Raw genomic sequence first — 15,658 nt, 5'->3', positions numbered from 1 at the left:
GCTTCCCAGAGTGATTCTGCTTGTGTGCTCTCAGCGATTGTTTCTCCTAGCTCCAGGCGGTCCCCTCTTCTAGATCCATCTGGTGCAAGGGTGAATAGCAGAGTTGCAATGTCTGCTTGCTTGGTTGACCTTTTCGCCATGGTGAGTTCCAGGCTGTCCCAGGGACTGGAGTGCAGCATGCTGGGGTTACAGAGGAGAAGGTTAGTCAGGCGTTCACTGGGTAGCCCCAGGGCGGGGGGAGCTGTGTCCGGGTGTGCCTGGTTGCCTTTGGTAGGACACTCCAAGGGCAGGGGCCCGCCGGTGTTAGGTGGCTACTCTCCTCCTGAGGCTTCCTGGGTATGGCCCTCACTCCTTCCTGTGGTGCTAGCGCAAGTGTTTTGGGCCGGCGACCAGTGGCAGGTGACGTGCTTCCCGGGCTGTGGGTCACTTCGGCATATACAGGGCTTTAAAACACCCCTGTGGGTTTGTATGGATGGCCCTGAGCCCTTCCAGTGAGAGTTTGGGTCGGACCCTTCCGTGGGCTTCGACAGGGTGCGGGTGTGCAGGTTCTTCCCGGTGGACCGGTCTCTCATGGGGTTGGCCGGCCTATCCTACTCCCGGCTGCTGTCACTTGCACTGTTGCGTGGTGCGCTTGGGTCTGACTGCTGAAGTGTAGTTTACCCTTATCTGCATGTCCCTGTGGTGGGGTTTCCTCCGGGGGGCTTGCAGATTGGGTGGCGTTGTGGCCTGGCTCCTTGGCCCTGAGTGCGATGTGCGGTGTGGGCCCAGTTTTGTTGGTGGTTGACCGCTTCGGGGGGCCCACTTCCCCCTCGCCGTTGCTGTTAGGATTCAGTGCTTCCATTGATGTGAGAGTGCCATGTGGGTGCCCGGGCCGCTTATGTTGTTGAACAGCCACACTGCTCGGTTCTGTCACAGTGGTGTCGGTAGGGATGGAGGGGTTCGTTGGATGGGCTAGTTCTCCCGCTATGTGTTTGCAGCACGGCAGGAGCTAGGCCGTTGCTGATGGCTGGATGCTACAAGGATCCCCCTTGCCAGATGCAGAGTTGAGGATCTCCAGTCCCCCAGGTCCCAGCACCTGCAATGTTTGTGTCCTGAGGGTGAGCATTCTCTGCCCCTGTTGGAGGGGGGGGTGGAGCTGCAGGGGGGCCCTGGGCTGCGTCTGCTGCTGGACCGGTCTCTGCTTCAGCTGTGGGTGCGGAAGCGGGGTTGAAGAGGTGGCATGCCTCACCGTGCTTCACCGGGTTGATGTGTGTTGTGCGACAAGGGCCCAGGGCCGCTGCGGCTGCTCCCGCGGGGGGTCCCCAGATCCCCAGGCCTCCACCACTCCCAGTCAATCAGGGTCTGCTGTCCTCCCTGCAGGAGGGGATGTAGGTTGCCCGCTCTGCCAGGCAGCACCACGGCCCGGCTCTGCCTCGGTGCTGGGAAGCGATGGGAGCCCAGGACCGCCCTCACCTCCGATCTGCTGCTCTCTCCTGTGGGTCGCACTTCGGGGAATCACCCAGCCACGGCTCGCAGCCGCGGTCCCCCCTCCTCTCACCTCCACAGCACGGCGTACTACGCGGGCTGCTATTGATTTCCTGGAGATGCTGAGGAGTGTGTTGGGTGCAGTCCGCCACTTCGGATTCCTCATGTTGGTGGTACCCCCTCTGCACTTTGGTGTGTTTCTGTTGGACTGTCTTCCTGGGATGCGCACAGTGTGTCTCCGTCCCGGGGCTGGTGGCTCGCCCGGTTCGCTAGGGCCCGATGGTTCAGTGCCCCCAGCTCCGATGTGCAGCGTCTGGTCGAGTGCAGCCGCTTGCTCTGGGATGACAGTGCCGGTTTGCTGCTTCGGCTGGGGCACCTTGGCTGGACCTGTCCGCAGCGAGTGTTCCCCTCTGCCTGGGTGCTGCGCACAGCAGGCTAGTGGTTGCCTTGCTCAGTGGGATGCTTGCGCCTCAGTGCGTCTCCGTATGGTAAGGCGAACCTTATGGTGACACCCACCATTTTGAGAGCGGGTTAACGCTACCCCCCGGCACCACTTCAGGCTCAATTCGCCTCGGGGTCCAAGCGTCGTGTAGTGTCCGGGGTTAGACCCTTCTATGCAGGGTCGCTTTAGCAATCAGGAGCACCGTCGGGATAAGCTGGAGGTCGCCTTTCACCGGAGCATTACGGTTGGATGCGTGGTGTAAGCCGGGAGCTCTTATGGAGCCGATCCGACCATCATGGCTCCAAGCCACGCCCCCTACCGGAGTCTGTTTTTACAGATAGGTCTTGGGCGCCATATTGGAAAACACGGCTGACCTGATTTTTAGCTCCCGGTGTTTGCGGTCAGGAAATATCATGGTAGTTTGTTTAAAACCACTGCCACCAGCCATTTCAAGTGGGAAAAGGTAACATTTGACTGTTACATGAGCACTCTATAGTGAGATAGGGTGTGCTGGGTCTGTAAATTTAAAGAGACTAGTAAAGTCAATTAACTTTATATGCTCTGTGAGACAGTAGTCAGTCTCAGAGAAGGTATTTAAACCTTGGGGAGTCTGAAAGACACCCGTGTGTCACTGCACTCAAGGTGCTGTGTGACACACAGAAAAAGACAATGCCTATGGAGTTGTTTTAAAACTCCATATCCAAAGAACACATAAGTAAAACACACATCAAAATACATGAAAGAGTGGGATAAAAGGCTCACACTGTTCCCAGGTTAAGAAATAAAATTCTAGAAATCCGGCAAAGTTGCTGGGGGTCTCAAACGGTAAGGGAAATTAGCACATTCTTGAGAATTCTCTCTAACAGGCACCAGGACCCATGGCTGTCCTTGACCTTTGTGTTGCTAGAAGACCCAGTCCATGATCTCTATGGTCCATGGGAAAGGGCACTATATCCTCTGTATTACACTAACACCGCTAACAATCACAGAATCAATCAATAGGACAGAAAAACAGGTTTATAGGTAAGTGAAAGCATAAGGCGAGAAGGGCTGATGACCCTTGTCTGCAGTAGTCAGAAGCTTAGTGGAATTTTCTAGATGGCAGCTTGTTGTGCTGATGTAATTATTAAACACTCTGCCAGTGTTCATAAGGGTAAACGTGCCAATGCACCCTATTGGCACCATCCCACATGGAAGGGAATGGAAAATATAAATGTTTTGGTGGGGCCGTAGGTTTGCTGTTATATCCTCCAATTATTGTGGTTGCAAGAGCGCTTTTTTGAAAAAAACATTCCTTTAAACTACAATACATATTGTACACCTGCAACCCTGGGCAAAACGCTGTGGGCCTCATTACACGGATGGCAGTAGGGGATTACCGGCACCGGTAAGGGCACCGGTGCCGGTAATCCCCTACCGCCATACTACGAGGTCCCTCAGCAGGTCCCGTCCTTAACGTGTGGTCAGACCACACGTTAAGAAAGGGACCCGCTGAGGGACTCCAGAGCAAATTACGGTACCGCTAATAGCGGTACCGTTATTTGCTCCTTCCCCCTTCCCATTGAGCCCTATGGGGGGCTCAAATAGGAATGGGGAAGTGCCATGGTGAATGGGGAATTACCGCCCCCAAACCTTGGAATGTGGCGGTAATTCTTCCATTCACCATGGCGGACTCGGTACGGTACCGGCGGCAACCATGGCGCTAATAGCGCCATGGTTACCGCCTACCGTGTAATGAGGCCCTGCATGTTTTAAATCTCTAAAGGCAAAGCTGTTCTGATAGGGTGCATTCTTCTTGCATGTCTATGGGTAAATGACCTCTATTTAACCTTCCCTCTCCAACCACTTCTCAGACATCTGAACTTCAGTCTTTTCTTACAAAGGGGTAACTCTCTGGATCTCATATTCATCCCCACCTCGCTCTCAGCCACTAATACTACTGTCACACCATCCATATCTGACCACGTAATTGTGTCCACCACCATCTCCTTTCCAGCCTCTGACCTTTCCTCACCACTTGCTTCACATATTACTAAAAGGAAATGTAAACCTTCTGCCAGTCCTCCCTTTCTCTCAGACCTACAGTTCTCTCCTCCTTCACACCTGAGGCCTCTTATACTAATTCTGCCTTCTCCCGCTTCCAATCCCTACTATATTACTCATTCTCCTCTCCCTTCCAACTGCTTACTTTCACCACAAGGTCTCAGAATCCTCAACCATGGGTCACCCCATTCATACGCTATCTCAGAACAGACATGTGTCGGCTGCTGCACAAATGTAGGATTACCCACACGCATTAGGACTTGCAACTCTACCTCCCTGCCGTGAAGTCTCTCAGCACTTACCCCCTATTCCCTCATCCCTCTTTCTTGCTGCACTTCCATGTTCTGAATAATCACAAGGCATAGTAGGTTTGTCCCTCCCCCCCCACTGATCTTAAATATTGTGTTGTAATGTATTTCCCAGCCTTGCTCCCTCTCTTCCCTGTTGGCGCTTTGAAACAGTATGTTCTTATATTATAAGACCCTAACAAGCAAACAATAAATACATTAAATAAATAAATACAAATAAGTCCACTCTTAGTAGAGCAAAAAGGGAATTCTACATGACCCTAATTGAATCTCACTCCAACCATCCTCGCCAGCCATAGGACACCCTAAACTCACTCCTTCTTAGTCTGACTATTGTGAAAAACCTAAGGGTGTTTCACAACCAAGTCCCAGGGGATCCTTTTTTCAGGTGGCCATCACTTTGGATCCCAACCCTGGGGGTGGATAAGCGAGGGAGGATCACCTGGATAGAGGGTCCTTGGCGAGTGGGGACGAAATTCCCGACGGCAAGACAAGGTATCCCTCTGTCCCTGCCAACCACATATCCCATATTCCCTCAGCCTTCATGGGATATTGCACATCTCATACCCCCCTCTTTACATGCAAACCGAACTACTGAGACGAGGAAGAGTGAGGTTGTGAGGATTACCACTTGTGTTGGTCAAGAGCCCTGTCCCACTAATGGGGTCAGGCACTTACTCCCAATCGCACACAACTGAACAATATTGAGGGCTGTACTGAGCACAAAAAGATGAACACAAGAAATGTAAAGAGGCAAGACCGGGGCAGGCAAGCTGAATGGTGGAGCAGAGGAGCGACGAAGGATTCAGAAAGCAGGTCATGGAGAATGGGATGCTGAGACACTGGTAAGCTGCAGGATAGGGCTGCAAGCCGCGTGGCAAGGGAGCCATGTCCCCAAGTAACCAAAGAGTCGACTACAAGAGCAGCGAGCAGGTGTGCTCGACCATTGGCTTCGAGAGACTCCAAAGTGCTTGTTGCTACCACAAGGCTGCAAGAGTGCCTGGGAGCATCTGAGGAGCAGGTGGGCAAGACCCTGACCTCAGTCGTGGAGAGAACCAAAGAGCGCAATTTAGTATTCACTGCCATTGAGTCTGTAAAGGGAAGAGCCCGATATGTGATATGCACGAGTGAAAACAAAATGACAATGTTTCATGCGAGGCTGCGTGTGAAGAGGAAAAGTGCTTTTGAATTAAGGAGAGACTTTGGGGACTCAGAGAGCAATATAAAGTAACAGAGCGGTGCCATAAGAGGAGGCACATTGGAAATATGCCTCAGTAAGATGAAAGTAACGAATGAACGAATGTCAAGGATATTTCAATGGGAAGGGTGAAAAAAGGGATAAGAGATTTGCTGCGATCCTTAAGGCTAAAGATGGTCAGCGAAGGCTGTTAGCTGTTTCTGATTGTGGGCTGTGGGCCTACCTAAGTGACCTGTAAATTAACTATAAAGAGAAACCCTTTTTGTCGGAGTGGTCACACACAGGGGTGACAATACTGTGTGGTTGCGAAGGTCTCTGACAAAAGTGCTGATATTGAACCTAATTTGAACCCTGCTGTTGGAGTGGTCACATATGGGGGTGATAGTAGCATGGAGTTGCAAAGGTCTCTAACAGACGAAAAGTACCAAGTATAAAGGTTGGGGGAAGGATTTTCTCCCAAGCTCTACGAGGTGGAGCTACCTTGAAGAACAGTGTGATGCACAGACAGATGTGTGTTGGTTTTGAACCATTGTGAATCAAGTAATTCGCCAGAGCGAATAATAAGTAAAAGAACATATTGTTTGAGAAACTTCACATGAGCGAGGGAAGCCCGGAGAAAGTCAAGTGAAATGACCATTGTCAAGTATTGAACGGTTAAGCAGCATAGGAAGAGGAATCCTATGGAACTTGTGAGAACTGGTGAATTGTGCATTCTAACTACCTTGAAGAACGTTGTGAATACCCCAGTGAACTTAACTTGGGGAAGGCAGTGGAGGGCCATTTTGTCAGCCATTCTGACATTCTTTTGAATACACTCTTTTATTTTTACATTCATTTACCCACACTTAGTTATTGTAAAGTATGAGGGCAAGTATAGGTTTATGACACAGACTATTCCTTTTGTTGACTGACTGACTTGGACTATTTGGTTTTCTTTGATGGCCGTGACTACTCCCATTTTAGAGTTAGGGCCAGATAGGAAGTCTCCAACCCCAGTCAAACTTAATAAATGTTGAACCTTTTGTTTCTGTGTCTTCACTTGTGATACCATGCATGCCTCGCATATGGTGTCAGCTGCGGGATGCGTCTCAACTGAAACAAGTTGAGGAATCTATGCTTCTAATTATATTACCTCCCGTTGAGTAAAGAATTCTTGTAAATATTGAGAGCACAGACAGGATACAAGCCATCAGACAATCAATCTTCTTACAGACCCATACTCCTGTAAGAGACCAGGACTTAGTTTTCTGGTCTCAAATAATGTGGGATACTCTTACTGCTTTCCATTTCCAGTTGAAACAGTGGGACCATATTGTTCTAAAAATCAGAGCTCCCCAAGCTTATATAAAACCCAGCACTTTAGGGATTACACTGGCAAGGAAAACTCTCTGGAATTAACCTACCTTCCAATTAAAATGTTCTTTTTCCTGAAGTAAAAGATCAATCCTCCCCTCATAAGACTGATTTGGATATAGCGCAATCAGAATTCATTCTTGAGTGTTACGCAGAAGATAAACTTTTTTTTATTTATTTTTATTTTATATGGTTACAAAAATGTAACCTTTCACAAACATACGAAATATTTAAGCTGAGAAAAAAAACAAATGCTTAAAAAGAAGCAGATCCAAAACAGAAAAAAATATTTTTTTTCCAACCTTCGACTCTTACAAAAAAAAGAACAGGGAAACACAGACTAGAATAATTGAAAGAGAAAAGAGGAAAAGAGGAAAGGAGTGAAAACTGAGGAGAAATAGAGGGAACTTCCGCAGGAAATCAAATTGTCCAAGCTTTGGCGCTCCTAGGGGACAACATTTTTTCTCTCCAGACCCCCGGGCAGACATTTGCATAGATTTTACATTTCTAATTTACAGTCCTCCAGCATCTTAACTACAGCGATCGTCTTTTGTTGGGATTGACCATCAATCAGGCTTTCCCAAAAATGGTCATGTACCCAATACGTTGAGTCAAAAATGAATCTGCTGAAGAACTGTTGTCTGGAGTTTCTCGTGCCCTCACACTCCATCATCAGATGTTTGATTGACTGATTTTCTGGCTTGGCACAGGACTGACACAGATTCAAGGCTAAGGCCCCCAATCCTCTTCTCGCTAGAATTTCCCCAGTATGTAGGATGTTTAATCTTAATCTCAGAAATGTGTTCCTCAGTCTCCAATCTGGGAATTGTATTAGATATTTACTGAGGAAGCCCAGTTTTCATTCTGACATTTGGAGAGGATTCGGATTAGGCCCTGATCTCATTTTATCAAGAGTCTGGATCCAATCCATTTCCTCCCATTTCTTTTGGCCTTTGTTGGGTTTTCCTCCAACAATCTTGTGCCTATGTCCGTGCTCCCAAGCCACTCCTTCACCAGCAGGTCTAGCCTACCCAGATATTGAGAGCTACCTGCCTCCAGATGTTTTCTCATGTCTGTATAAAATGAATGATCTTGGGTTGTCATAATACGATGATGGAAGACCATCAGTTTCCACCCCGCTTGTGATTTTAGTGATCTAAGGCCCAGTTCGAATCTGAGGTTGTCCATGGATGAACTCATTGGTAGACACAAGGCATGCATAAACTTGAGTCTCTTTCAGTTTGCTCGGAATTCAGAAGCAAGTCGGATCAGACCTTAACTCCAGGTTTTGACATGGCCTCCCTAGAGAATGCTGTAATCTGCTTGGCTGCTCACCAATTACAGGCCAAAGCTCGCTTACAAACTGGGTTAGAACAATTTATTGCAATATAAACCAGACCCCGTCTTCCACAAGGGATTTTACAACTATACCATTAAGGTGAGGCTTGTGGCAACTTTTTTTAAACATTGAAAGTCTGGCTATCAAGTTTGGATGGGAAGATGACCTTAAAATCTGTTATGTGGGACCCATATTAAGAGGTGAGCTTCGAATCTCTTATCAGGGGATCCCAAAGATGTGTAGTCCTCCTTCCCCCTGGGGCCTAATACATAAGGCTTTCACAAGCTGATACCTCCCCAGGCTAGGGACAGTATCACCTCCAGGTGATCCACAGCCCCAGTGGCACGAAATAGAGTGCAAACTGCCCGGAGCGGTGCTTGGGGGCCAGCAACAAAGCAGTGAATGGGCAAGCAATAGAGTGAGACATGTGGGACAGAGGTCCCCCGCGGTTGCAGCGCAGCCACAAGGGAAGCAGGAGAGGAGTAGCCCCAGAGGCCCGCCTGTGGGGACAGCAGTTCAGCAGCATCTGAGATACTGCTAGCCCCCTGTTGAGGGTAACGGGGGTGGGCTCGACACGGCACACAAGACTCCTATATGAGAGTCACTGGGAAGCCGCTGGGTTTGGAGCCAAGCAGGGGCACTCCCATCCCCTCACCTACTTCTATGACGAAACTTGTGGAGGTGCGGCAAAAAGAGTGAGATAGCCATGTGAACCCAACGCACAGAGCATAAAGAGCCCGGGAAGCTGGGGCTTACCAAAGTCCAGTTGTCAGCGCCAGCAGGGAGCCTGCCATGGTTCACCATAATCAACAATCCGCTTGCCCAGAATCTCAATGGAGAAAAAGTGAACACCAGTGAGCAAACGGACAAGATAACCGCTCCAGCACCCAACGTGACCACCGGCATTCAGCTCTGCTTTCAGCTCATAAACCTGACGTGATCACCAGTTTCATTCCCATCCCGGCAAACACCCGACGCAATCACTAGCGAGCAATCCGCTTTTACCACTGCACAATACAGCATCATTCTCGGATCGTGCTGCCACTTACCCATAACTTCGCGGCACTCCGTTATAAGATCTAATGCCCTCGTGGACCGCCAAATTCTACAGTCATCGGCAAAACAAAACTTAGAAATGACACTGGGACATGTGTAATCTGCGTACAAAGGACAAAAGAAGGCAGACAAGGACACTAAGCATGTGCACTCTGCAAAACAAAAAGGCATTATAGATTACCCATCAAAAGATTCAAAAGGAATACAAAAAAGTCATTAAAGTGCATGCTACGTAAACAACTAAACTGCCAAAACCGTTGCTACTGAACTGAGGGACATATTACTGAACTAAGGAGACCACAGCACAGTGCGGCCAACTGGGCCTGATGCAGGGAAAGCTAAGAAGCACTCGGGTGCAGAGCCGACCGGGGTGGGTGTGAGAGGAGGACCCCTAGCCCCACACCTAGATCAATGGCAAAACTTGTGGAGGAGTGGCAGACCGGCAGAGACAGCTGGTTGGAGACCACCCACAGAGCGTGAAGCGCCAAGGAAAGGCACCACTGGGGCACCACAAGCTGTTGGATATCCAGCCCCTGGTCACTGGCGAGTAGGCTAGCCAGCATGGAGAATGCGCCGGTCAGGGTGCCAGGACCCGGGTGGCCAGAGGTCTAGGGGAGACCCTTCGTCCACGGACAGGGTTTGGCAGGGTTGGCCTGAAACAGCAAGCGGAAATAGACATCCCACCCCGGAGAAGACAGGTGCAAGAGCTAGGATCACAGTTCACTGAGGGCCAGCCCTTGGCACATACCTCAACTCTGCAGGGTTTAGCATATCGATCCTCAACCACTATTAGGACCACTAGTACCTTCCCCTGCCATCACTGGATAAAATGCCTAAAAGTAAAGGAAAAGAAGCCCAAAATCTAATGAAATCCACACAAAAAAACAAGAGGGCAACTTTCAGAAACTGTGGCGTAAAGATGATGGACATCTGTTGGAGGGCGGGCAGGACCAGGAAGGACCAATGGAGGTGGGGCCCCAAGACAAGCCAGCAAATGACCAGGTAGTTACTCAAGAAGTCCTTTGCTAGTGCTTCCAGCACATTGGGGACAAAATTGCGAACAACCTGCAGACACAAATGAGTAAGATGAGATATCACTTCTCTTCAGCTCTGCAAGAGGTTAAGGGGGACATGAGTAAGCTTGAGGAGAGAGTCGACATGATGGAAACTGCAGTGTAGGATCTATCCGAGGACACACAGAAGATTGATGAACTCGTAGAGCACCTATCCAGGGTTATCCAGACCTAGAGATCCAAATTGAGGACCTTGCAAATTGATCAAGACACTCTAACATAAGGATTAAAGTCCTGGCGGAAGAAGTGCGCAACAATGACCTGAGCTTGATGGCCAAACAAGTGCTTGAAGACTTAATAGAGCTGAAAGATGGTACAGAGATAAAAGTGCATCAGACCCAAGAGGAGCAAACCGGGTGCAAGACCCAGGGATGTGCTGGTCGCACTTCATAACTATGAGCAAAAAGAGAGAGTGTTGGCAGCGGCAAGAAGAGTAAAGGCAATCACGTATAACGGATCCAGCATGCAACTTTATCAGGATGTAGCACAAATCACCTTGACAAAGGGACAGATGATGGGTTCAGTGGTCAGAGAACTGAGGAAAAATTAGATATAGTAAGGATGGACATTTCCATTCGGTCTCTTGCTTGAATGGGAAGGGAGGCAGCACAGGATCACCTCATGTGAAGAAGGAATGAGACTCTTGGGAATTGAAGAGGAAGGAGACCACAGCTGGAGCTAGAAATCTACAAAGGGTGCCGGTCAAGAGGAAGTCCTGGGAGTGGACTAAACACACATCGAAGAGCTCCAAGAAGAAATGTGTTCCAAATGGCCCACACAGAGGGTCAGAGGGAGATGGGACCCCCTTCACCCCGGACGGTGTCCAAGATCACTACAAAGTGATTGATTTTGGTCCCACGGGATTATGCATAAGGCCCACCTGTTTTGTGTGTTTAGAAGGAGGCACCGGGAGAGGGTTGAGAGAAAAGGCTATCTTGGAACATTTTATGGGTCAAGGATACCAGCACAGAAATACGCTGGGATGGAGCTAGGGCTCAACTCGTGAGACGGAGGGTCAGTGAGGGGCTAGAGGCTGGTTGAGCCCGCACAGTGGAGAGGTGTGGGGTAGGGGGAAGGGAAACGGAAGTGGGGGAGGGGATGGGGTCCCAATCAAAGGCTGTCAACCACAGATGCATTCTGAGGGGCGCACCACGACAATGGCTAAGAGGGACATGCTTAGGGTTATCTCTCTGAATATAATGATAATGATAATATGATAATGGAATAGTGTGTAATATAAAGTCGTGACCTGTCCTGTTGTTGTATATGGGTTTCCTGTAAAGCTAAAATGTCTGGTCGATGCCAATTTCTTGTGTTTTACTGGGGTATTAAACCCCTGAATATTAAGGGTTATACACTTGAAAGTTTTGAGATTTTAATTTTAAAATATGTACACTGCCCTAATCTCAGACCTTGCTCCCTGGTCGTATATCAATAAACAACTGCAGTGTGGCCCCACCCCGAACCCCAAATATTTAACCTAAATCCCCCAACAAGTATAACATTTACCCCAATAACCCTAACCCTCCCCAACACCCCTCCCTGGTTTGACCAATTGCACCTAAAGTACCTACTACCATCACTCTTCTGCTTTGGGTCATCTCTTCCTCCAGGGACCCCACTAGGGTATACTAGCACCCTCTTCACCTCCAAACCACTGATTCCAAGTCGGAGTAACTCAACCTGAACCTGTAGTTTTGTTGCATATCTGGCCCAATGCTCATCCAATTCCTTTCCCCCTCTCAATCAGTTTCACTTAGTAGACCTATTTTGCAGGCCTTTAAGACGGGGGTTCCACCGGGTCCAGCTTGAAGTTCTACTTTGTGTGTCTCCCTTGTCGCAGTTGTGATTTCCTTGCACAGCTCCAGATGTAAGGTTGCTCCTTTGTAGCTGTTGATCCTGAGCAATGTCCCCTTCATCCTCTGCAATTTTTAGCAGATCCATACCTTCTTCCCGGGAGGTGACCCTATGTTGTCTCCCGTCAATTGCAAACGTTAAACCAAATGGCAATGTCCATCTATACTTAATCTTTCTGTCTTGCCACGTTTTAACCACTATTCGCATTTCTCTGCGCTTCTGAAGTGTGAGCTGGGAAAGATCCTGAAACAATTGTATAGTTGAGCCATTGAATCTGATAGGGTTGACTTGCCTGGCTGCCCTCAGTATTCTTTCCTTTTGTGGATAGTCTCTGCTTGCCAACAGGACGTCTCTAGGGTGCATTCCAGGACCCGATCTTTTTGGGGCCACCCTATGGACGCAATCTATTGGTACTGTCACTTTTTCATCTGAACCCAATACCTCTTTAAAGATAGAAATTATTGCTTCTTCTAAGTCAGGATCCCCAACTGTTTCCGAAATGTTTCTAACTCAGATATATGCACTGCGGGCCCTGTTCGCTAGGTCTTCACACTGTATCTCTAAATTATGTGTTGTTTTCACCAAATGGTCCACGAGTTCCTCCATTTGTCTGTTGTCTTGAGTGTATTCCTGTATCGCCTGTTCATTTGCTTCCATACGTTCCCCCAGATCCGTTAGACATTTCTTAAAGTCGTTAATCATTTGTTTGATCTCCGAAGTGAATGTCCTAAATTGCGTTTGGAATGAGGCAGTAAATGAGCTTTGAAAGTCTTGAAAACTCTTTGCGAAATCTTCTTTATCTCCCGCCATTGCTGGGGTGAGGATTGTCAGAGAAGTGGGAGTAATGGGTTGTTGAAGCCTGGAAGTCCTGGCCCAGATGTCCTGCAATGGACTGACCTGAGTTACTTGGGGTGTAGATTGGCCAGGCACACCGACTTTCTTTTTTATCCCCGGCATATGTGCCTACTACTAGTGTGGTATCCTCCGTTATATTAAGCTTGTGGCCAAGGCAGTGTAGATAAGATCTGACCCCCCTGGTGATACTTGGTGGTACTACTCGACAGCACACTTAGCTATCTTTGCTGGACAGTTGCCCCCAGAACCTAATCCACCTGTAGTTTTCCGTCCATGCAGAAGCATTTGGCACAATCTCTGAGGGTGTGAATACACAGTATAAAAAACAAAATCCAGAATTGTGTATCCTTCCCACTCTATGGCCGACCACTTGTCTGTTATTTACCCAGAACAGACTAAAGCTTCAGATCCACCCCTAGAAGGTTACTGCAGCAAGGGGGGGAACTGCCACAGTCCTAAATGGATACTGGCAGATGAACCGGGAACCTGTGACTAGGCATCCCATAGGCTTGTGAGCTTCCAGACCTCAAAAAGTCATGGCTTAAATGTGCCATGCCAAGGTTCATCAGGGATGGCCCACACTTTGTAGCCTTATCGTACCCTTATACGTGGTATTAGCTTGGGGTCAAGGTGGGCCTCATTACAATGAGGGCGGCCGTGGAATGAACGGTGCTGGTAAGGGACTGGCACCGTTTATTCCGTGCTGCCCCATTACGAGGTCTACAGCGGGTCCTGCTCTGGACGCCTGGCCAGACCAGACGTGCAGAGCGGGACCCGCTAGCAGTCCAAGATGCTAACAACGGGCCCGTCATTAACAGGCTCGTTGTTAGCATCCTTCCCATTCCCATTGAGCCCTATAGGGGCTCAAATGGGAATGGGGATGTACCGGGTACCGTTTTTAGCGGCATGGCAACTCCCAAACCGGGTACCGGGTCCCGAGAATGGGAATTACTGGGCCCGCCAAAGTCGGCATGGCCCGGTAATTCCCTATTTTTGGGACCCGGACCCGGTACCCGGTTTGGGAGTTGCCATGCCGCTAAAAATGGCATGGCTACCTCCAAACTCCTAATGAGGCCCAATGTTAGCCCTTTTTTATGAGGGCAGGTGGCGTCCACCTGACGAGTCTGCTTAATCCTCTGCTGTGCCGCAGCGGAAGAGGAGGATCTTTCAGTGCATCATGCCGGCTTATTATTTCTCCCACCAATGTCTCCAGAAGGTCCATGCAAAGCTTGATGCAGCTTGACATGCTTAGCTTATACGGGCCATGTGTTGAGAACAACCCATGATTGTTATGGGGTCGGAACGCGTAGCAAAATAGCGGGCATAGTCAGACCGCATATCTCCCCTTCAGCCTCTGAATTTGACTCCAAATTGACTCCAAACTCCTCAGTGCGGTCCAGACCTTCATTGAAAGAGGAGGCCATCCGACAAACACCTTTCCATATGCCCTTTATCAACGCTTCTGGAACAGTTCACATCCTCAGTGCACGGCGGGCATCTTGGAATCCTGCACACTTCTTTCAAATACCTCAAAGGGGACGTGCCAGAGAGGTGGCATTTTATGTTCCGAAATGTGAAGTAATACCTTTTATCCCACAGAAAAAGACAGACTGACTGCCTTTTTAGCATATTGGGTCTTTTGTTGTTCCTGTACTTCCTTGAGTTGGGAGTGGACTATATCTCTCACCACAGCCATGGTTTCCTTAAACTGCTATGCAGCTTGGGATAGAGGTAATATAGCCTCCTCCCTTTCTTCCCATGTCTCCCGCAACATGTCCAAGAAAATCTGAGGGAAGCTTGGAGTGCTTTCTGTTTGGCGAATATTGGCCAGGGCACCATCATGACCAGGTTCTGACTGTCAGCTTCTACTAAATTGTTTAGTTTGCTTTTGAGGGTTTTATTAAAGAATTCTACTAGGCCGTCGGTCTGGGCATGATACGCAAAGCTTCTCAGGGTTTTAATTTGCAAGATTTGTTTAACCTCTGCCATAATTTTTGCTCATAAAAGTAGTTCCTTGGTCGGTTAATATCTCCTTCATGAAACCAAAATGTGAGAGAAGAGGGATACAGTGTTTGAGGATCTGTTGTGATATATTGCTCCTCATTGTGAAGGCATCAGAGTATCATGTAGCATAATTTATGAAGACCAAAATATATTTGGTTCCTAGTCTAGATGGTTCTAACGGGCCAACTATGTCCATCCCTGCTTGGAGGAAAGGAATGTCTATTAAGGTTGCAATGGTGCTAGTGGAAGGTTAGATGGGGTGGTCTTCTGGCACAGGGACCAATTTGCAACAAAGTTATTCATGTCAGCGTGCACACCCGGCCAGTAGAACCTGCTCACCACTTTCCCTTGGGTTTTGGCCATCCCCAAGTGTCCAGAATTTAAGTGGGGGATTTCTAACAACACTTCAATGGCTTCTCGTGCCATTAGCTGGGTTCTAGGGGCACTTGATTAATGGTGACTCCATGGTACAGCAATCACTTTTTTAAGAAAAAAGAATGGGCCATCGTTTGTTATTCCTTCTTCCTCAGAGTTAACTATGAGGCAGGCTAAAAAAGGTAATTGCATTGAGCAAGTGCTAGATCAGGAAAAATCTTGGGTTCTTCCTCTTCTACACATTGTGCTGGGGGTCTCCATGATCGGGTCTGGCCCTTGGTCAGCCTCTCC

Source organism: Ambystoma mexicanum, unplaced genomic scaffold (assembly GCF_040938575.1).
Source record: "Ambystoma mexicanum isolate Mex_15411 unplaced genomic scaffold, UKY_AmexF1_1 Mex_scaf16, whole genome shotgun sequence".
NCBI classification, from domain to species: domain Eukaryota; kingdom Metazoa; phylum Chordata; class Amphibia; order Caudata; family Ambystomatidae; genus Ambystoma; species Ambystoma mexicanum.
The sequence above is the reverse complement of the archived record's forward strand: the minus strand, read 5'-3'. Positions refer to the sequence as shown.